Consider the following 24,347-nt stretch of genomic DNA (forward strand, 5'->3'; position numbering starts at 1 on the left):
TTCATGTAACATTTTGTTTTGCATGTACTTTGTGCTCATTGTAACTATTGGATTTTCAATGCATACACTCAAACCTTTAGAAAAATCAAGTACTGACTATTCATATAGATTTATGTAAAAATTATTTTAAAATCTGAAAAAAAGTACTGACAAAAATGTATAATTTTACGCAGAAAATGCTTGAAATCTGTACATTTATCTTTGTTTTGTAAAATAAAGATGTTAAAATTAAAAAAAGATTATATCCAGAAATATGACCTATGACAGTTATACTAAATATCTAATAATGATGCAATTAATTGTTATTTAATAGCAGTGTAAATTAAAATTATACTATTAACTCTGTGTTTGGAGATTTTTGACTGAAATAGAAATGATAAAAATGTTATAACATTTTGAATATGAAAAAGAATATATTAACAATATATTTTTGATGATGTTGAATAAAAGTTTGTATGACTAAGTTTTGTGAAAGAAACAGGTTATGGACATATTACCTCTATCTAATATTGCATAATATTGGACAGATTGCATTTAGTCTTTTCTTATGTAACATTTGTACAATTGATTATCTTTGTATTCTAGGCCTGAGACATGATGTTTCATGAAAATAGTATTGGAATATTACATAAAATGGAATTTTATTTAAAAAAAAAAAAACAAAAAAAAAACTTTAGGAACTGATGGTCCGGGAGGCAGATGGGCCGAGCTCTGTCATGAAAGATGTTTTTAATCATTCACTTCAAGGGACTTTTTAAGATACAAGGGCTAAAATGTACTGCCCTTTGATTTGCCCTCTATGGAGTGTTTAGAGGACTCTGTGTTATTTATAACTCAATGTATCCTTAAAGGGAAAATTAATTGCTCCCCAGTGTTGACAAGTAAAATCTCCGGGAGGAGATTGGTTTCTGGATTATTGAGGATTAAAACCACATTTATAAACCCAAATTCTCTGATTTTCTGATTACGTAGCCCTCACATAGTAAATGCTAGGTCTGTATTTACCAGAGAAAGAACTGTAAGAAAAGGGACTTAGTATCTTAACCAACAGAAAACTAAGACAGTCTAGATAATGTTGAATAATGAACAAGTATGTACTAAACTCTATTCAAACATACCTTCAACACTTATACTATATTTTACAAAAAAGAAAAAAGAAAGAAAAAACAACAACAAAAAACAGTGCTAAGGTTTTTGTATATAAAATCATTATTTTAATCACATACAAGATTTTATTATTTCTAATTTCTTTCCAGGGTTATTTAGAGACTATTTTCATGTGTATTTTGGGGAATGGCATCACACTGTCCTCATACCTGCTGAAAGCCTCTTCCTCTGAAAAACTGAAATTACATCATGGATGCATTACCATACATGGTAAGATTATTTTTCAAACATAATAAAATTAACTTTCTGTCAGAGCTGATATATGAATTTAAAGTCACAGTTTCCCAAAGAAATGGCACGATGCAAGAGGGGAGAAGTCGAAGTTCAACATAGGCACAGGAAAAAATTTCCTGAACAGAACACCAATGGCTCATGCTCTAAGGTCAAATATCGACAAATGGGACTTAATGAGATTGCAAAGTTTCTGTAAGGCTCAGGACACTGTCAAGAAAACAAAACGGCAGCCAACAGATTGGGAAAAGATCTTTACTAACCCCACATCTGATAGAAGCCTAATATCCAGGGTATACAAGGAACTCAAGAAGCTAGACACCAGAGAATCAAACAACCCTATTAAAATTGTGGTACAGAGCTAAACAAAAAGTTCTCAATTGAGGAATATAAAATGGCTGAGAAGCATCTAAGGATGTTCTCGGCATCATTATCCATCAGGAAAATGCAAATCAAAAGAACCCTGAGATTCCACCTCATACCAACCAGAATGGCTAAGATCAAAAATTCAGATGACAGCAGATCCTGGCGAGGATGTGTATAAAGAGGAACACATCTCCACTGTTGGTGGAGTTTTAAACTGATACAAACCACTCTGGAAATCAGTCTGGTGATTCCTCAGAAAATTAGACATAGTACTACCTGAAGATCCAGTTATTCCACTTCTGGGCATATACTCAAGAGAAGCTCCAACACACAACAAAGACACAAACACCATAATGTTCACAGCAGCTCTATTTATAATAGCCTGAAGCTGGAAAGAAGCGAGATGTCCTTCAGTAGATGAATGGATACAAAAAGTGTGGTACATTTACACAATGGAGTACTACTCAACTATCAGAAACAATGACTTAAGGAAATTCTTAAGAAAATTGATGCATTTAGAGAATATCATCCTGAGTGAGATAACCCAGTCACAAAAGAACAGACATAATATGCAGTCACTGATAAATGGATACTAACCCCAGAAAGCTCTGAACACCCCCAGAAACAACTCACAGATTATATGAAGTTCAAGAAAAACAAAGGCCAGAAAAAAAAAGAAAAATAATTATGTTTAATCTTTACACACTAAGAAAATTTTGACTATTTCCAGGTTATATCTTGCTTTACATGTACTTTATACTCGTTGCAACTTGTAAGATTTTAGTGCACACTATCAAACCTTTAAAAAAATGAAGTACTGACAAAAAAATTATTCATATGCTTTTATGCAAAAATGCTAAAAATCTGTACATTTATCTTTGTTTTTTTAAAAAAAAGTTGATCAATTTTTTTAAAAAAAGATTAAAAAAGAAACTACTTTGAGAGTCTACTTTGGTCCAGTCAGAAGAATCATCACCAAGAAAAGAAAACAAACTTGGGGAAGGATGGACAGATAGTGCAATACTTGTTCACAGCCAGTATGGGAGATATACACATGTTAACAGATATTAAGTAATAGTGGTTGCTGATTCCTGCTAGTTTTGCTTTTAGAGGTAGAATTGTGCCTGTGTGTCTTTCTTCTTTTGGTTTTCTTGCTTAGATATTTTCTTGTTTTTACTAGGATGTAGTTTCCCTCCTTGTATTGAGTTTTCCACCTATAATTCATTGTAGTGCTGGGTTTGTGGTCAGATATTGTATAAATTTAGTTTTGTCTTGGAATGTCTTGGTCTCTCCATCTATGGTGATTGAGAGTTTTGCTGGGTATAGCAGCTTGGGCTGACACTTGTGTTCTCTTAGGGTCTGCATGATGTCTGTGCAGGATCTTCTAGCTTTCATAGTCTCTGTTGAGAAATCAGGTGTGATTCTGATTGGTCTGCCTTTATATGTTACATGACCTTTTTCCCTTACTGCTTTTAGTATTCTTTCTTTGCTTGGGCACTTGGCATTTTGACTATTATGTGTCAGGAGGAATTTCTTTTCTGGTCCATTCTATTTCGAGTTCTGTATGCTTCTTTTATGCTCATGGTCATCTCATTCTTAAGGTTAGGGAATTTTTCTTCTATGATTTTGTTGAAGATATTTCCTGTGCCTCTTAGTTGCTATTGTTCGCCCTCTTCTATTCCATTATCCTTAGGTTTGGTCTTCTCATTGTGTCTCACCAGGCCTATGTCCCTGGATCTCAGCTGTTCCTAGTGGCAGATGGTCTGCTGGCCTCTCAAATAGTTTTTAATTGACATTTTAGCTGATGTTGACAACTTTAAGTAATAGCTATTAGCCTTTTGTGCTTCTTCTTTTGACAATTGTTTATTTTATTTCTTTAACTCATTTTGATAGCTGACAATTTGGAGTGTTGTTTTAAAGGCCCAAATATAGCTAATAATGCCTACAACAACACGGCTTTAAAATTACTAAATTTAACATTAATTAAATGGGGAATTCTTAAAAATTTTATTGTGTAAATCACAATTTAAATTTATATTACATTTCACCCCAAACTGACAAATGAATAAAATGGGGGAAAGAATAAAAATAACAAAATCAGATAAATGGGAAACAATGTTTTCTTTCTTTAAAAAAACCATTTGTTTGTTTGTTTACATCACAAATGCTGCTCCCTCTCCTGGTTCCCCCTCTCAGAGTCTCTCCCATTTTTCTCCCATTATCATTTGAGAGACCCTAGAGAAGAAAAAGAAGAACCTGGTGTCCTTGAAATTTCTGCTTCTACACAGACACTGGATCACCTAGAATCTTAAAGTGAAAATTTAAAAATATTCAGTGTCTTCTCAGATGGTTCTAGCAGTTTTTTTTCTAAGTCGCTTAACTCTGAATCTGTTTCAATCAACAGAATCCTAGAATGTGGCCAATGTCCAGCATTATATCTTAGTCTAAGACAGAGCACCCAATAGACTATTCATAAATTATATAGAGTCACGTTTTATTATCTGTGATACATTCCATTTCCATGGGAGGCCATTGAGTTAGTCACCACAAGATAAGTCTTTGCTTATGGAGGGACAATTAATTGTAAACTGATAGCATTAATACATTCTTTGTAATCTGTGTAGGCATTGCTAAATATTATGTTAAAGGACCAGTTATCAATACTTTGACACTTACACTGAGGATAAAACAGTGCCAAAGAATTAGATATATGACAAAAATTACATGTACATACACACATCTCTCATTATTTATCAGTGTATAAGAAGAGAAAATTAAAACACTGTTCTGCACTAATATTTATTAGAACAATCTATAATCCAGCTAAAAGAACATGTTCTTATATCAGGTACCAATAGATAAACAATTAATGGAGCATACAACATGGGGCCTCCCCACCAGGACAACATTATCTTTTCAATACTTGGGCTGTGACAGTCAATACTGTGAGGACATTCAAGAGGGACCAGGTGGTTGTAAAGCATTTAAAGGGGCTATAAGTTAGTCCGATTCTAGGTAACTACTTTGGCTGCAATTTCAACTAAATTTATGCTAAAACATGCATAGACCACAGAAGCCGCCCCAACAATGTAAGCAGATGACAGAGTAGTGACAGCAGTCTGAGTCAGCATTAGAAAGGGGTAGCCTTGGTTTTAACTTAGTGGAAGAACACTTGCCTAACATGTACAAAGCAGCCAGATCCAATCCCCAGCACCTTAAAAAATAAAAAAAGAGAAGGAAAACAGAAACAAGTTAGTCCTTCTTCTCTGAAGCTATAAATACAAAGCCTTTGAGAGTCTCCATAATTCTGTTACAGAAGTCATTTGCTTTGGCTACATTTCTTGTTTAAGGTTTTATCTGTTCTGCTCTAGATTAATTGTAAGGCAGGATTAAATCCAGCTACCCTGGAGTCATGGATCTTTTTTCTAACCAGTGGAGGACCCAGAAGGAATGCATGGCAAGCTTTTTCAAAGGTCCACCTGGTGAGATTCTGAGGAGCTCACTCAAGTGGGAAAGACCAAGGCAGAACAAGGCAGGATTGTCAGGGTAACAATCAGCCCTGTTAACATGGTCTAAGGACACTTAGTAACATTCATTTTCAACAAGTGCAGTTTGGTACAATAGGGAACCACTGCTGCACGCAATCAGGGCAGTGAGAATTATCGGAGAACACCACCCAGGTTTAGAAAGACAACAGGAAACAATGTAACAACAAAAAGCAACAATGACGCTATTTTTAGGTCTTAGACAATTTCATTCATTTCCATTGCCTGTTTGATTATATTTTTGTATTGCTTTAAGAGGCTTATTTGTTTTCTATTTGACGATTTCTACCTGGTAGTGTTTTCCTGAATTTCTTCAAGGGAATTACTTATATTGTCTTTAAAGGCCTCTGTCATCTTTATCATATAAGATTTAAGGTCACAGTTTTGTACTTCAGATGTGCTAGGATATATAGGGATATTTGTATCAAGAGATCTAAGTTCTGATAGTGACATATTTTATTGACTTCTGTTGATTATTTTCTTGTGTTTGCCCTTAATCATCTGGTTGTCTCTTGTCTTGGCTTCACTGGGTGTCCTGGGTTGGGAGGTAGGTGAAGCTGTGTGTTTCAGGTTAGAACAGGCCACATGAGAGACAGGTGAAGCTATAGGGTGGGGCATGGTGCACTCATCTGATCACCATTTGCTACAGTTATTGGCATGGACTGAAATAAGGCTGCAGCTGTGACATAACCAAAGATAACTTGTTGTAGACAACTTTAATTCTGTGTGATCATGTCAGAGGCTTGGCAGAATGCAGCTGGGTCATTTGTTATAGTCTCCTGGGTCTTTATAATCCATAGATCTTAGTTTTGACTCACAGGTGAGGCAGATTTAGCTGAGCAGTGGGAAACCTGGTAGGTTCCAAGGTCTCTAGGCTCTTGTTTCTGCTGCTGTTCTATTGACGGTTGACTCTACCAGCATACCTTGGTGATAGAGGTGGGGTGGGGAACCTGTGGCTTAAGGAAGTTTTCAGGTACCTTGATTATGAATATGAAGCACAGGTCTCCCACCACCACTTCCTGAACACTAGGCTCCTTGAGTCACACAGGAATTGAAACATAACATTTTCCTCAGCTCTTGCATATCCAATGGTCACATCACAAGACATAATACATAAAAATCCAACATATGCTGATAGAATTGTGTATTAGTAAATAGAAAAGCAATGCATCTGAATGGGGTAAACCGAGGAGACTAGATTTAGAAAACTCCTTTTCAAATGGATTTTTATCTCTTCTATTGTATTTCAACAACCTTGAAAAAGCAAAAGAAACAAGTGACTTTCTTATACCATACTTTTTGTCCTAATCTCAAGGGATTAGGAACTTAACAATGTTAAATGCACATATATAAGCTTAAATGATACCACTCACTTCCCACTCTACCAGAGACACCAATGTTCAGCAAGTAATCTTGCTGAAAAGCACAGGGGCATGAAAGGAAAAAGGGCAGAGAGCTCATTCAGAGCTGTTATACATTCCAAAGGACAGTTCATTATCTTTACTTAGTTTGCATGCTTGCCCACTTCATCTGTGGGAAGAATTGAGTAGAAGATAACTGATCAGAGTTAGCATCTTCACCTAGCGAGGCTTCTGAATAGGACTGCATTATATCAGAGAACCTTCATTTATGTTAGGCTGATATCCCAGAAACTTTCTATTCAGAAAACTGACGCATTTTCACGACTACACCATTTTTATGTTAAGGCAGCTATGGTAAATCAACACTTATCTTGAAATGAGAGCAATACACCATTCTTTCAAAAAGAAATGAAGTAGAGGACTGACTCAAAAGACCCTGCTTATGTTTTCCATTTTTTCCATAAGTGCTAAATACAGAGAGCCCAATTGTTTTAATAAAGTTCTATTATTGCATGCTCACTAATGCTAGATTATTTTACAGACACGTTATGTATGCTAATCACCTTGGCATCATACTTTAAGATGTATGTAATATCTGTGTGACAGATGAGAAACGGAGGCACAGAGAATCTGAGCAGCTTCACCAATATTAGTAAATAATAGTGATTAAGGAGAAGGCATGAAATTTACCTGTGTTGTATTCATGAAGGAAAAATTAGGGCAGATTAATTATTGAAGATGCTGTGAGCATTAATTATCTGAAGGAAAGGAAAACATAATTTCCTTCACCCATTTGAATTCTCAGATGGAATTCCTATAACAAAACAAAGATCAATAAGAGGAAGTCAAACACAAATATATACAAACTATATATATATATATATATATATATATATATATATATATATGTTACATAATACATAATAGTATTATAATATATATGTATATTATATGATACTTACATGTATATGAGATTCCTAGGACATAAGTAGTTTTCAAAGAAGTGGCTTACAAATCCAGTTTTCACGCATTTTCCTAGAGTCCTAATTCAGTTCTCGAGACACCTTGACAAAGGCAAAGGACACAGATCCTCTGGGAGAAGTAAACTGTGGGAGATCATCTTGTTAGGAATGTTACATGGCTGAGAATGATCTAAAAGTGTCTCACAATTTGTACAAGGGAGCAGAGGCATTTTCAACAGTCTTATATCTTTAAGTTAGGAGAGAAAGAGTAGAGAGCCTTGTCTGCTTTAACTTTTTTCTACCTTATGACTAAACTCATTATTTACATACATATGCACAAACATACACATACATGTACATCAGACTTATGTTTTCTTTTTCCCTGTTTTATATTCCAATGGCAGATTCCCTTCCCTCTTTTCCTGCTTTTCCCCTACTTTCTCTCTCTTGATCCCCCTCTTCACTTATTCACTCTTTTTTTTTTTCTTTTCAGAAAAGGGCAGGCATCCCATGGGTATCAAATAACCATGGCATATCAAGCTGCAGTAAGACTTGCTCATAGTGAGGCTGAGAGTGGCATCCTTAAAGTTGGCAACAGAGTCAGAGAGAGAACCTGTTTTCACTGTTAGGAATTCCAAAAGAAGATCAAGCTACACAACTGTAACATAGGTGTTGAGGGCCTAGGTCAGTCCCATACAAGGTTGTCCATTCTGGTAGATTTTGTGGGTTTTCTTGTGACATACTTGAACCCTCTGTCTTCTGCAATCATTTCGTCCCTCCTCTGCAGGATTCCACTAGCTCCGCCTAATGTTTGGCTGTGGGTTACTGCATCCCTTTTCAGCAGTTTCTAGGTGAAGCCTCCCTGATGACAATTGGGCTAGGCACCAAAGTACAAGATAACAATGCTAAAATCCATAGAACCAGAGAAGCTAGGTAACAAGGAAGGCTCAAGGGAATACTTGTCTCCCTGTGAGGGAGAAATAGAATAAACATTACAGGTAGATGGTAGTGATGTTGGGAAGGAGGGTGAAGGATGTGTTTGAGTTGGGCAGTGGGCTCTGGAACAGGAGAAATCAGTTTGAGTGATGATCGAGGCACGGAATTCTGTGTATGCATGCTTTTGGGGGGCTGCTTTATTGGGTTGTATTATCTACCACCCTTCCAAAACATATTTCATGTCAATCTCTTTGACCACACCCCAACACTAGGTAAGAGAGACAGATTAGAGGAGAAAGTTAGAGGTGAAAGGGGAATTAGACCTCTTTAGACTACTTCCTGATGATTAAAGGAACCAAGTTTCTTGGGGAAAGTCCAATCTCCATTATCAGGGTATCTCAAACCAGCAGTCCAGCAAAACCGCTAAAGCAGCACCAGAAACCAGCAGCAACAAGACCAGAGAACCAGCAACAGCAGGGGCCAGAAGCAGATGGGGCAGTAGCAGGGGTGAACAGAAGCTGTCATGGGCTCTCTAGGGGCACTTGCATTTATATCTTCTTGAGAGTCCCCAATTCCAAACACAAACAAAATCTGCAGCTTGCAGAAGTCACACCCCTCCTAGAACATGAGACAATCATAGTATATGGCTGGGGACAGTCTGAAACAGTCCCATATTCCATCCTATGATTTAAACAAAACATTCACATTAAATAACTGCTTAAAAAAAAATAACAAAATTCTCACTACAACACTAGGAGAAACAATGGGAATCAAGGACATCTTTGGGATGAGCTAGAAAACTCATGCAATGGAAACTCCCAGCAATCTCTATGAATGTCCCTAGCTAAGACTCCTAACAACGGGGGATGAGGAGCTTGAACTTGCCATCTCTTCTAAGGCAAGATACCTGGACGGCTTAGGACATCTAATGGGCCACAAAACCTTTGACTTACAATTTGTCCTGCCTACAAAAGGAGCAGGGATAAAGGTACCAAAGAAACTGTGGGAGTGGCCAGTCAGTGACTAGTTGAGCTTGAGACCCATGCCAGAAGAGTAAGCCCTTCCCTTATATTGCCTGGAGGGTCAGGACCCAGAGACTGGAAAGCCTAGAAACCTAGGATAGAAAGTGATTGCTAATGATATCCTGCTACGATCATTCTAAAAATGTAGTAGTATATTTAGGGTTAATACTTTCCACCACTTTTCATACCCGACTTTTGAACTTTTCTGCCTTCCAGTTCTTATCCTTGTACTGAAAATGTTATACTTACAGCTGCTGTTAAGAAGTAGGAATTATTCTTTTTTTTACCTCTTATTTCTGTTTTTATGAGCCCTTATATGTAAACAACCAATATGCCAACATATACCTCTATCGCTAATAATGAATTTGTGATATCCCAAATGTGTTATCATTAATTTGTTTCTCAATTGGTTAAGTTAGTCATGGAAAACTTTCCTTTTTAATTCAGATTCCAGATATGGTCATTAAGAGGGCTAAGTAAGAAATATGAATACAGAGGTGTTAAAAATAGACCTTGGGGAATATTAAGTACCTTCTGGATTTACTATTATTACTTTCAAACAGTCCCTTTAGCAAAGTCATGTCTGAAAATTCATCGATGGTGTTTAAATTGCAAATAACTGTTATAGTAGGTAAAACTAATAAAAGTGTATTTAACAAAACCTTATAGCCTATATCATTTGCTTTGACTAATTGTAGTGATATTTATTATTTATAATACTAAGTACTAGTGAGATTTAACTATACCATATTTAATTTAATCTAAAATGTCACCGGTAATAGCTTACATATTTATTTTTACACTATTAAGAAAGAAAAATGTCTATAATTAATTCTAAGAAGCTATAGAATCTGATTTTCTATTCACCCACAAGCTGTGAAAATTTGAAATTAAAGTAGAGGCAGTGGTCAGACTACCCATATTTCATAGATATATTATTGAACTCCTTGACCGTATTGGAAATTTCAACAGACCTGTTTCTGCTGGAGCCAATCTGTAAAATTAACATAGAACAAAAATTCTATAAACCTGTCCCTCGATCATGGCTGTGAACTATACCACCAACCCATAACAATATTAGGCTGCTGAATTTAAACCTGCATTTAAATTCAGATGTCTTTCTAAGAGATAAGCAAATAAAATATTTCCTTTTCAGCATCTAAAATAGGTACTCTTATATGTATATGCAGATGCAACTGTTTTTGTGAGTGGGCTTGAAGCAGAATCTACAACTTATAAAGACTCTATATTAACACAAAGCTAAAAGATTCAAATAGACTTCACAAAGCACATTACTGGTTTCAGTATTTCTTTCGATTTGGGTAGTATTCATCACAATGAGATATTTAAAGCTACCAAATAAAGATACACACTTGACACATAATGTCAAGGAATATTTACCATTTTATTTTTGTATTGTCATATTTTTGCTTTCAATTTTCAAACCCATTAGAAGTTGGAAAAGATTGAATATAAATTCCTGTTAGTGGGTTTTTTTTTTCAACTACTGTTTCCTTTTCTTTGAGTATTATTGCCACGTTGGCATGTTTATTCATGCAGCTCCTTGATTCATGTGCTTATTGTTCTTGTTTATATCTAGTGCACAGTTGGTATTGTAATGCATGGGCCTGTGAAGTGAGACTCTTGGTTTGAAGTAGCTGGCCCATAAAAGTAAGCTATTAGATTAACAAGGCTGTGCATTAAAGCAGGGAATCTCTGCAAGGCTGATTTTTCAGTCTATCACTTCCATACCAGATGAGAGAGAAAAATGACTGAGCATTTGCATAGTTCTTGAGTCTGTCTGGAATGATTTGCACACTTTAACTAACTGTAGCTGCAACTCTTAGACACAGCATTGTGCCAGACTGGCTCCATGTTTTTTAAATACTTTGTTTGCTATTATCTCAGGAGTATCACCCAGAACAGCAGAGAACAAATACCCAGAAGAGCAGAAAACAAATACAGATTTGTCACAACCCTCTAGTACTTCAGTTCCCCCAAATTTTATATCCGTATGAATGACTGGGGTACAGGATATTTCTCTTCATGTAAAGTTTATTTTACGTGTGACTTGCTAGGGGTCATAGATCCTAGCCTATAAATGACACAGCAGGCTAGGATGTATTTGTGATAATATAAGGCTAGGGAATATTGTTTAAAATATTTTGTCACATTTTTAAAGTATAGCTTTTGTAGTTACTTTTAAACTTCAGAGTTTTAAACAATTGCTAATGTAGAGAGTTTGGGCTTCTCCATCTCAAGCAAAAATATGAATCTCACATATATTGGACCTTACCTCATTTTCGTTTTTCTCTTCATACTTCACAACCCCAAATCCCTAGTGGATCCTACCCACTGCCAGAATAGTGACAGTAATATTGGTTTTTGTTTTGTTTTGTTTTTGATTATCTCCTACAAGTCTTCCTCTTATAGAAACTCTCTGCATCTCTAATGAGCTGTCAATGGATCCTTTGGAGTTAGTGAAATCTTGACTTATAAACAGGAATTAAAGGCTTAAGCCCAAAAGGATTTATTTGTATGAGATATGATTTATCACATATACCACTATATCTGAAGCACATTTCTCATCTCCTATTTGAAGAGAGTATTAGGTGTGCTAAAGTGAATGGCAGGCTTGCTGGGCACCTGCTGAAGTTCACCTAACTGAGGTTTCTCACTATTCGTGGCTTTTACTTTCTCCCCTGTTATGTTCATGTGTATAGCTGGCAAGTTCGGAGCTGGCTGGGGCAGTGATCTCTGAGTTTTTGGCTAATTTATACCATTGAGTACACAAGGCAGCAAGGAGGAAAGCTGAAACAAATATGAGAGCTTGGTTGCCATGTTAAGGTGGATTCGAATTCATAATGATTTAGTGAGTTCTTCCATCCCAATCTCAAACTTCTAACATAGAAGGTGACTAAATCATAAGCAGGCTTAACTGGACTCTAGTCAAATTGTCATCTGGAAGAAAAATGGAGTGCTTTTATCATCACTATCTGGAGTCCAGCGTGCTTGTATTGTTTCATGTCATGTCCTTGGTGTATGTGTGTGCATGTGTCTGTGATATGTTCACACGTATCAGGTGTGCACATATGTATGTGATTATGAAAGTTAGGCACCTTTATTGCTCACCACCTAATATTTTCAAACATATTCACTTATTTATCATGTGTTTATGCATCTGTATCTTCCTGTAAATGTATGCACTTGTATGTGAAGGGAAGAATGGGAAAGGACAGGAGTAAACATCACATATTTTCCAGTATCACTTTTCACTGGAGACAAAGGCCCCCTGAATCTGGAGATCACATTTGCAATGCTAAACTGAGATCTAGTAAGCTTCTTCCTTCTCTATCAGCTCAGGTCTGGGGTTACCAGGGTGACCAGATGTCTGGTTTGTTTTTTAAGTATTGGGGTCTGAATTTCTATCCTTATGACCACTGAAAAAATCCTCTTAACTTCTGAAGCAGTTCTCCAGCCTCTTTACTTCATTTGTTGAATAATATTAAGGGAATTGAGAACTTGTGAGTTTGGCTGGCCAGTGAACTTACCAAATCCATCTCTCTTTGCCTCCATCAATGGAGTCACAGAAACAATGGTAAATGTCCTGCAGTGCTGGGGATCTCAATTCAGGTCCTCAGTGTGGAGCAAAAAGAAGTTCACTGACTGAAGTAACTCTTCAGTCTCTTCATGTCCAATTCAAAGACAAGATGCATTCAAATATTCAATCAACTTCCTAGATGGGTTGTTTTCAAACTCATAGGAAGAATATCTGCCTTAGAATCAATCTCCTGCCAAAAGTCTTACTTTTCTCTTGTTTCTAGTTCCCTTTGCCCACACCATGGCATGTGCCACAGGGTTTCAATCTGTGAAGAATATGCAGTGAACCTTTCACTTTTTCTTGACCCTCATCTCTTTTCTTTCTTATTCCATTTTTTTTCTCTCAGCTTTGAGGGTTACCCATGTCCCAGCTCTAATTTCCCTTCTTAGAAACTTCAAAAGTGATGGCTTTTAAGCCAAACTCTGAGACATAAATGTGTTCTTAATATTTATGTAGTAATTTGGCTTAGGCTCACTTTTTATATGTTAGATAATCCTGATTTATAAAATTTAAAACGTTTTGGGAATAAAAGGAAGTAGAAAGACTATGCAACAGACCCAACATTATATTCTCAATTCAGAGCTAATATCTCTGATGTTTATATATTTGCTTCATATTTTGCTATAATTATGAATGTTAAATGAAGACCTGAAAGCATCATCACCTCATGCCTTTCCCCTTGTCCAAAATGTGGAAGCCTCAGTACTTCTTAGAAAATAAAATAAGTGTATAACCCTCTCAGAGTACAGTACAGCTAGACCTTAAATCATTAATAATTCAAGAGCTAAGTGTTGTGGCAATTTTTGGTATTCAAAGATCATTATGTTTACACAGCAAAAAAACTCTGACTGTTTCCATGTTACATTCTGTTCTACATGTACTTTATGCTCATGATAACTAGTGGGATTTCAATGCATGCTATCAAACCTCTAAAAGAATTGCCAAAATGCTTTCAAAAATCTGTACATGTATCTTTCATCTTTAAATAAAGTTGTAAGATAAATAATGATTTTTAATGCTCTGAGGAAAATAGAAAATGTTATTTTACCCTAACATCTTCTGTTTGTTTGTTATTAAAAAAAAAAAAAAAAAAGACTTTCAGTACCTTCTCCCTCATGAACGGACCTTAAGCCTATATGTACTTTCACATATACTTGTATTTCAAAATCCCTTACTCATTTTGAATGCCTCAATTAATCAATAGTTTCTATCTTAGGAATGGTCAGAAGCAGATTCCCAATTTCAAGTTCTGATGAAAGCCAAAACAAGGAGCTTTACAAGGAACCTGTATCTTTGTGAAGATGTTCAGTGGAGATGAATTAGAAGAAGACTATTTTCTCCAGGTGTTTCTTATTTTAACTCTAATCCTAGAAGAGGGCACATGTGTTTTCACACAATTTTAACTATATATATGGGAGGTCTAGTAGTTTTAGTGAGACAAAGTTAAAGAAATAAAAAGGGTTCTGCCTAGAAGATACTCAAAGCAGAAACAGAACATTATTTTGCTGTTTGCTTCCAAATTGTCTCATTGAAACCTGAAAATATTAATTAATGTAATTAATAATATTATCTTAATAAGTGCACAAAGACCAAATGTTACAGACTCAGTGCTTGTATAGAGAACAATGGCAAGAGATTAAACAGTAGGTACAAGTTTGGTAAAAGTAAAAAAAAAAAATGAAGCCTATATAAATTGAGTGGAAATGTTCAGTCTGTCTTTATGGCTGAATATTTCCACTTTATTTATATTGTGTTCTTAAATATGAACCTCCCCTTTACTAAAGAAGCAACTCTCAGTAAAAGCTTAGAAGATCTGAAATGAGGTTCCGCTAACTTTTATGACTCTTGCCGTTCTTGTAAGATGTTGAATAAGATGAGATAAATTGGACATTTCTTATCAGTGACATCCAAGCCCATTGACTTTGTCCTGGAGTAGAAGAGTAAGCAATAGAAGGTGGGGAGTATTGTGACTCTGAGAAATAAGAAATTCTGCATATAAGGGAAGACAGGTCCTTTTGTTTCTCAAAGTATGTGTGCACATCCTTGATTTTCTCTTTGTTTGTGCCTGCTGTAGTTAAAGAAGGCCAGCATGCATCCACCAGCCCAATGCTAATGAAAAATTCAATTTTATTGAGCTTGTATAGAATGTGAAAATTCCAGAAACACTAAATTGTTAAAGATGTCTTAAGTTTATGCATAGTGATCATACAGAATAGAGAATGGTGTAGATATGTGCCATTAGAAATTATATACTTAAGAGGTTAGCTGCACAAATTACAATAAGCTCATTATTACTAACGGCTCATAAGGAAGTCAGATTTCCATCTTAGTGGCTTGAGATACTGAAAGGTTAAGTATCTAATTCCTGAGACCCAGTTCTACAAATATAACTTTATTTGGGAATAAAATTATAGAAGATGTGATTGGTTAGAATGACATTCTTGTGTGTAATAGGCCAACAAGACATTTGACATCCCTCTAAACAGTTGTTCTCAACCTCTGGGTTGCGACTGCCTGGGGGTAGTTGAATGACCCTTTCACAGGGGTCACCTAAACCACTGGAAAATTCAGGTATTTACATTATGATTTATTGCAGTAGCAAAATTACAGTTCTGAAGAACCAATGAAAATAATTTTATGATTGGACATCACTACAACATGGGGAACTGTATTAAAGGGTCACAGCATTAGGAAGGTTACAAACCACCCTCTGGAAAATCTGGACTAATCTAGGCTATCAATTTATTTAAAGTCTTCTGCTGCACTGACACTAGCATTTCTAAAGAATGGTAAAGAGAATAGAGAATTTAAATGACTTATGTAATGAACCATTGGTTTAGAAAATCTTTTTTCTAAAGCAACTGAGTCTTGGACTATATTACTCGAATAAAACCATAAAAACACCTAGAATGTCAACCTTTTTGTAGGAAGATTTTCAAAGTGAACTTTTTCAATTTATATGGTCTCCCAGTCTTTTTATTCACGGTTACCGAAAAACATAATTAATGTGAAAGGCAGTGTTTCAATATCCTGGAAACATAAATGGTTGATGCTCGATGTGTCCCTGTAGCACAATGTAAATGATAGTTATTGTTTCTCTGACTAATCATTATTGTTCAAAAGAGGAATAAGTTGTATAAATGTTATTTTAAAGTTAACAGAAAAAAGCAAAAAAATTATTAAAGTCCCAAAACACATACAAATTCTGAGATCCTCATACAAAATTAGAAACTTTTTAGTAGATAATCACACAATCTTGAAGATATTTCTTATTGTTTGGGTCATATTTCAAGAATATACATAATGTGAACAAGACTGAAAAATTCTAAGATGTCTAATAACTGGAAGATACCCAAATATAACTCAATTAAAAGTTGAACTTAAAATCCATGGGATAACTCTCTCTAAGTTATTTGTCAGGGAGTCACACAAAGTCAGGTGACAGCAGATGCTGGTAAGAATGTGGAGAAAGAAGAACACCCCTCCATTGTTGGTGGGATTGCAAGCTGGTACAGCCACTCTGGAAATCCTCAGAAAACTGGCCACAGTAGTACCTGAGGATACAGCAATACCACTCCTGGCCATAAATCAAAAAGTTGTTCCAATGTATAACAGGGACATTTGTTCCATTATGTTCATAGTAGCCTTATTTATATAGCCAGAAGCTAAAAAGAACCCAGATGTCTCTCAACAGAGGAATGGATACTGAAAATGTGGTACATTTACAAAATGGAATACTACCCAGCTATTAAAAATAATGATTTCATCAAATTTCTAGGCAAATGGATGGAACTACAAAATATCATCCAGAGTGAGGTAACTCAGTTAAAAAAGAACACACATGGAATGTACTTATGGGAAGGAGATATTAGACAAAGAGCTTGGAATACTCAAGATACAATTGTTCATGGACCATATGTAGCTGAAAGGAAGAAAAACGAAGGAGTGGATGCTTCATTCTTACTTAGAAAGAGAAAGAAAATATTCAATGAAAGTAAAATTTGGAAGGTATGTGGAAGGAAGAAAGGAGGGAGAGACGAAAAAGAGGCATAATCAGGTATGGGGGTAGGTGGAAGAGATGAACAGAGGGTCAGGAAATTAAACAGAGGTATGTAGCAATTGGGTATGGGAAACTGGGTGTAGCAATCAGAAGGTCCCAGATGCCAGGAAAACAAGAGCCTCCCAGGACCCCACAGAGATGACATTAGCTGATATACCACACAAAGAGGAGGAAGAACCCATTGAGACCATATACCATGGTTAGGTATGACCCCTCCCTACTCCCTGGTTTAAGGATGTGGTCACCACCCATCTCCAAACTTTTAACCCAGAATTGCTTTAGTCTAAAGGAAATACAGGACAAATAAGGGATCAGAGACTGAAGGAAAGCCAATCCAGAGATTGTCTGATCTGGGGAATCCATCCCACATGCAGACACTATTGCTGATGCCAGGAAGTGCTTGCTGACAGGATACAGCTTTCTTCTGAAAGGCTCTGCAAGATCCTTAACAATATAGATGCAGATGTTAAAAGCCAACCATTGGACTGATCACAGGATTCCCAGTGGAGGAGTTAGGGGAAGGGCTGAAGGAGCTGAAGGGGTCTTATCTGGTATCAATGGGAGGCAAGTCCCTTGGTTCTCTGAAGGCTTGATGCCCTGGTGTAGAGGAATGCTATGGCTGTGAGGTGTCAGGGGATGGATTGCTGAGCACCCTCATAAAAGCAAGGTGAGCAGGGATAGAAAGGGGGCTTTGCAGAGGGGAAACTGGTAAAACAGATAAGATTTGAAATGTAAATAAATAAAATATTCAATTTAAAAAGTAAAAGAAGATTTTAAAAATACCTGTGGATGAACTATTAACAGTAAAAAAAAAAAACAGAAAAGTTTCAAGTGCATCATTCATATTCGTAGAGAAATATATTTGCTTTGCAGGAAGCATTATGTCATAGTAACTATGTCAGCATTACTGACAAGGATGGGAAAGCCAATGCTGTTTTCTAATAGCATGGGATTAAGTACCAAGTCAGGAGCTGTGAGGATGCCAAGTGTATACGGCTTTGTGTTGTTCTTTAAAGTCAACATAAAAGCAATGGTGTCTTCACATGTACTTTGTTTGTTTGGTTCTTCTTTTACAAACCTTGTTCTTTTTTCCCTGTGCATTATTTTTATTAGATACTATAATTCTAGTTCATAGCAGGAATAGTTGTCTAGGAAGAGCATAGTATTTAAAATATGTAAGAAAATTCATGTTCCCTGTTTTGCTTAAGAATATTTTTGTGAGCTGGCTAGAAGCAAAAATTGACAAGAGTTAGCCTGTGTAAAGAATCTCTGCTTTCCCTTGCAGAATATAGAATAAATCATGTAAGTACTTTAAAGAAAACATTTTTAGTTAAGCTATTTTAAAGATTACTAAAGATAATTTCATTGTTGATTGGCTGAAATAATGCTCTCATTTATTAAATCTGTCTTCTCAAATCATTGATAATATTGTTGAATCAATAGAGTCTAAGAAATGGATTAATGAATAATATGCATTTCATTTTTCTACCTCTGAGGTAATAATATTGGACTGAGAGGCTGATTGTGTTGCTAATTATCTCTACATCTGCAGAAGTTCTGAAAGTGTGCTGTAGCTGTCATCTGCCTCAGACTTTATATTTATTGATTATAGTGATATCTCATATAGTCTCAGGATTTGCTTCCCTAGGGACAATTGAAGCATGTTATATACTGGCTACTAATAGCCCACCTGCTGTAAGTCTTGCCTTTCCCATGGAAAATATTATGACTCAGCCTATTCTGACCTGGGAACAGTGATAAAATGAATTATATTGCTTGAACAATGACGAATTATATTGCTTGAACAATGACTGATACAATTTTCTTCTTTCCCTCTTACACACATGCCAAGTGACTAGACAATTAATAAATATGTGCTTTAGTAACATGAACCCTGTATAATAGCTGTGAAAATTAAGCTATTCAGCTAATTAAATATTTAATTACTAAATTTAGCCTGTCTTATATTCTGAAACATCTAAGTGTTTTATAGAGCAAAACCTGCTATTTATGTGTGTGCACTAGCACACACACAGAGGCCAGAGGGTGATTTATGGGAGTCAGTTCTCTCCCATTAAGTGGGTTCTAAGAGTTGAACCATCTTCTTTGTCCCCATAGATAGCTTTTATATTTTTCAGAAAAAGAAAAATAATTGAAATGCTAAATGTAACAGGGTAGAAGCACAGAAACTGTTTATCTGTTAGAATGGCACAGAACACTGTCAGTTGATGAGGAAAGCTTGGAATGAGGAGGCCCAGGAGGAGATGAGTGCCTTTGAGATGGATTCCAGAATGACATAATGACATGTGACAGTCAGAGCTCATGTGCATATGCATGGGGTATTACTCACTACATCAAAACAGACATGCTGTTACTCCAGAGAGGATCAATACAGGACCTTAGGGCAGGATGAAATGATACGATCCTAGTTTGTGTGTGATAGAGAAAGGGTGTGCTAGAGAGAATAAATAAAAATTGTAAATTTCACACTGATGGCTTTTAGGATATACTAAAATCTTATTTATATATCAATTATTGATGAATATAGTTTCCTGCCTATTTTCTACCGTAAAATAACTGATATTCCTAGATAATTCCAATTTATCAAACATGAGAATATAGACTAAACAAACATGCAAGTTTTCTTTTAGTTACAGATAATATTTGAAGTTTGGGAGAGTAGTCTGCTGCTATTTGGAAATTCTTGATCAGAGGTGATTCAATTAAAAATGTCTCTGTGAATATTTTCTATGTAGTTTTATCCAAATGAGTTGTCTCGCTAACCTGCTTCAGGTGGATATAGTTTGTTGTATTGAAAAAAGAAGAATAGCATTTCATAAGCAAAAGCAAGATAGTGGCTGCATCGTAGAATTGAAAATTTCAGCATTTATAGACAAACCACAGTGCAAACATATGTTATGTATTTGTAAGCACCTTATACAACTCACAATATACATAATTTCAAATGCTTTTGCTAAGAGACTTGTTAGTTTTTAAAACATATGCTTTGTATCGTTTATGTAAATTCTCAATAATTTGTTCATCTGCTAGATAAATAAGACACGAAATTTCTCATTATTTCGTTGTATTGATAAGTACAATTGAAAGATGGTAGTTTGTTGTAGCTAGTGATTTTGAATAGAACAATGACTCTTTATTAACAACTATTCTTTCCACTTCTATCTAACTTTCTCTGCCTTTGGATAGTTATTACAAAAGGTGTGTGTGTGTGTGTGTGTGTGTGTGTGTGTGTGTGTGTACAAGTGTGTGTACAAGTGTGTGGTATATTTAAGTATAGAGCTTATTTCACTGAGAAAATTGTAGACATGAAACAATAATAGAATTAATCTGCATAGCTCTTTCACTTTGCTATTTTAGGAGTTTTTTAGAGTATTTAAAATACTTCAAATTTTAAAAGTAGTTTGTAATCTTTGTGTTTGTATGGACGATGTCTGTAGTACATAGTGTTATGTAGGTAAGGGCCCTCGATCCTGACCCTGCTGCAGCCATCTAAGGTCTGAATGACAGCTGGAACCCTCCCCAAACCTACACTTTGCTTGTGTCTGCTCCCATGGGAAAGTCCTTAAAAAATTACTCAGTATTGTCCTATGAACTTGAGGCCAAGGTTCCCCAGTTCACTGCCACAATTTTGATTCTGTTGAAGTGCCTGTGCTTGCTTTCTTTACCCCAAAAATACCTCCTAGAACAGAGGTTTGCCTTTACCGTTTCCTGCATAAAGCAGTCAGGGATGCTCTGTGAGAACTGTTTCTCAACAGACAGTATTAGCTTGCCGGCTTAATAAAAATTCTCAAATTCTGACCCGCATCTTATTGATTGGTCTTTCCTCTGTCTCCTAGCTATGTGAATTTTGACAATTGTCTCATTATCTCCTTGTCTTAATTCAAAGATTCTTAAAGGGGACAAAATCATACCAGTGTCATCACAGATTTTGCAAAGATTCAATGACTTAATGCTTGTAAAAGCGTGTAGAACAATCACTGCCATATTATAAGAAGCAGCTTGAATTTATTGATCACTATTTTTACTTCGCTTCCTGGTTAAGTAACTAGGTATTTTCTTTTAAAGTTAGATAATTTGGTTCCAGGCCCATGCTATGTATTTTTTCTTTTAGTAAGCAGTAATAATGCCTGTCTTCCTCCTACTTCAAAACAGTCCTACTTATCTTAATCTTACTTGCAACATATATGCACAAAATTCTGTGCCTTCTGCTAACATTTGAATGGCTCTGCTCACCACCATAACCCATCTTCATTGGCATCTTTACTTTTTAAAGTTAGTTATCTTGTTTAATTATTTTCTATTTGTATTAGAGATTTTTACTTTGTGAATCACAGTTCAACATTACATTTCCAGTCACATCCAAGTATCTTCTCTTACTTTTTCTTCTTTAGAATGTTTTCTGTATTCCCTCTAGGGTTATATAAATGACTTCTTGAACAGCTTCAAATGATATATGTCAGTCTCTTCCCAAACCAGCTACTTGTTCTAAAAAAGTACACAGTTGATTAGTATAAGTGTCTTTTCTAGGAAAAAACAAGCAATCTTTAATTGTGCTAGTGAATGCTTCATCTGGGGGGTATTATTATATATCTATGGCCCAGATCAGAGGCAGGCTAACATTGTAAGTAAGCCAAATTAGATGTCCTGTTCTCTTGTGTCAATATGGTTCACTTGAAGATCACATGAGGCAAGGAAGTTGAATCTTTTATTGATAGGAAACCTAAGTGACCTAGTTTAGTTTTAAATTCAATTTAGCCTTTGGTAAACTAAAATTTGTAAGAATGAAAAGTCAAATGTAGGAACAAAGTCTCATAGATTTTTAGCATCTCAAAAATGGCATTACCAAGTAGAATGAGAAATTTCTTTAGTTTTCCATCTGTGCATATCAATAAAAAGTTAGATTATGTAAGTGTAAATAACAGAAATAAAAAAAGACTATTATTTTTTTCTGCTCCAGTAAATAAAAATATGGCCCCAGCTTTAAAATTTCTTCCTAGGGTGCAAAATGTTACTGTGCTCTCACTTCTTGCACAAAGAGGGTAGGCGTGCAGCAGGTCATCTCCTTGCAGTTGTACTTCTAGGCAAGCTGACAAAGGGACAGCTGGATGCTGCCACTCCAAACGGACAACAGTAGGTGCAAAGTGGACTCTCTCTTTCTGGAGGCTGTAGGTTTACAGGGTGTGATCATCCTCCTGTTGCTTTCTGGTGGATATTGAACTCTGCTGCTCTGGTGGAAAGCCTTTGTTATCTTGGATCTTGGCCATGACATTCTAAATCCTAATATTGTCTCATGAGTGACAGTCTTGCTTGTCAGAGTCTTCACAAAAATATGCATTTTGGTGTCTGCTGCTTGGCTGCCTCAGCTGAAGGGAAAAATGGAGGTCAGGATTAATTTTTTCAATCATATGTGTATAAGGCATTTGCTTCTATGAATGGTTGCTGAACCTCCACATGGTGAAGCGGTGAAGGAATTCAGTTTGCAACAGTCTTTTCAGAATGCGTATAGTTTGTTCATTACACAAAAGAAGCTTCCTTGTCAATCTTGTCAGCTAAGACCCATTCAGCCAGAAATATTAAGGAAGGAAGGATGTAAGAGATATGGTGAAAGTTACCCATTCCAACTCCAATTAAACATTTGCTTTTACAATTGTGATGCACACATGTTGAATTTCTGTATTCAGAAATATCTGTCTTCACATATGTATATATAAGAACAATTGGTAAAAAAGAAGTCATGAATTTGAAAGAGAGCAAAAGTTATATAGGATGGCTTACAGGAAGAAAGGGGAAGGGTGAAATGATGTAATTATAATCTTAAAACTAAAAGAAATTTTAAAGAAAAAATACTATTTTTCATATTCCATCTTAACTTATATGTAATCTATCATACCTCATGGCAGTATTTTATTTCTTTTAGAAGTTTTATTATAACCTTCTAAAAAATGATACCCTATCTTGTGAGGTTAGTTAAGGACTTGTCAACCTTTATAACTAAGTTATGAGTCAATACAAGGTAAATCTAATCTATCTCTCTCTCTCTCTCTCTCTCTCTCTCTCTCTCTCTCTCTCTCTATCTCTCCATATATATGTATGTGTCTGTGTATGTATGTGTATTGTATATTTCTATCTGTAGTGACACTAGGTATATCAATCAGACTCCTGAGTAGGATTCACACTCATGATTAATTTGTTAAATATGTTTTGTTTTGTTTAAATGGATTCTCTATTTATAATCTAGTATGTTTTTGAATTACAGCATTTCTTGCCTGAAATTGAAGCCTGAAAGAAATACATCATATGTTGAAATTTATAGATCTCTAATAAAAGTTACAGCTTGGTGAAAGTGTTTGGTCAATTTATGCTCAGAAATCAAAATTTGATTCTCTAAGAATAGGGGACCATGAAAACTTTTGTGTATAGGTAGATATTTTCAGATTTGTGTATAGAAATCGAGCTGGCTCTTCTACCCTCTTCTATTCCTATTATCCTTAGGTTCGGTCTTCTCATTGTGTCCTGGATTTCCTGGACCTTTTGGGTTAGGAGCTTTTTGTTTTTTGCATCTTCTCTGGCTGTTTTGTCTATGTTTACAATGTTGTCTTCTGCCCCCGAGATTCTCTCTTGTAATCTATTGGAAATGCTTGCTTCTGTGACTCCTGATTTCTTTTTTAGGTGTTCTACCTCTAGGGTTATCTCTTTTAGTGTTTTCTTTATTGTGTCAATTTCATTTTAAATTCCCTCTTCCATTCCTTCATCTCTTTGGTTCTGTTTTCCTCTAGTTCTTTGAGTGTTTTTCTTGTTTCCTCTTTAAAAGCTTCTGAATCTTTTTGCTTTTCCTCCCGTTCTTGTTTAAGTATCTCTATCAGCATCTTGAGGTATGATTTCAGATCTGCATCTTCTTTTTCTGGAGTGTTTGACATTCCAATGTTTGCTGTTATGGGAGAGCTGGGTTCTGGTGTTGCCAGGTTGTCTCGGTTTCCTTGGGATATACTCTTTCGCTTTCCTCTTGCCATTTTGTTGTAAGTGATATGTTCTTACCTTCCCCTTGTATTTGGTCTGTGTCCCTGGATCTCCAATG

At 35.8% G+C, this 24,347-nt stretch overlaps 1 pseudogene across 1 annotated transcript; it reads right to left on the reverse strand.

Moving 5' to 3' along the window:
• Positions 1-5,083: 5,083 nt before the first annotated feature.
• LOC308435652 (torsin-1A-interacting protein 2-like) lies at positions 5,084-5,443 on the reverse strand (annotated as a pseudogene). The gene has a single exon. The product of its transcript is annotated as a torsin-1A-interacting protein 2-like (transcript).
• Positions 5,444-24,347: the final 18,904 nt, after the last annotated feature.

This window comes from Micromys minutus (genome assembly GCF_963924665.1).
Source record: "Micromys minutus genome assembly, chromosome: 23".
Taxonomy (NCBI): Eukaryota; Metazoa; Chordata; class Mammalia; order Rodentia; family Muridae; genus Micromys; species Micromys minutus.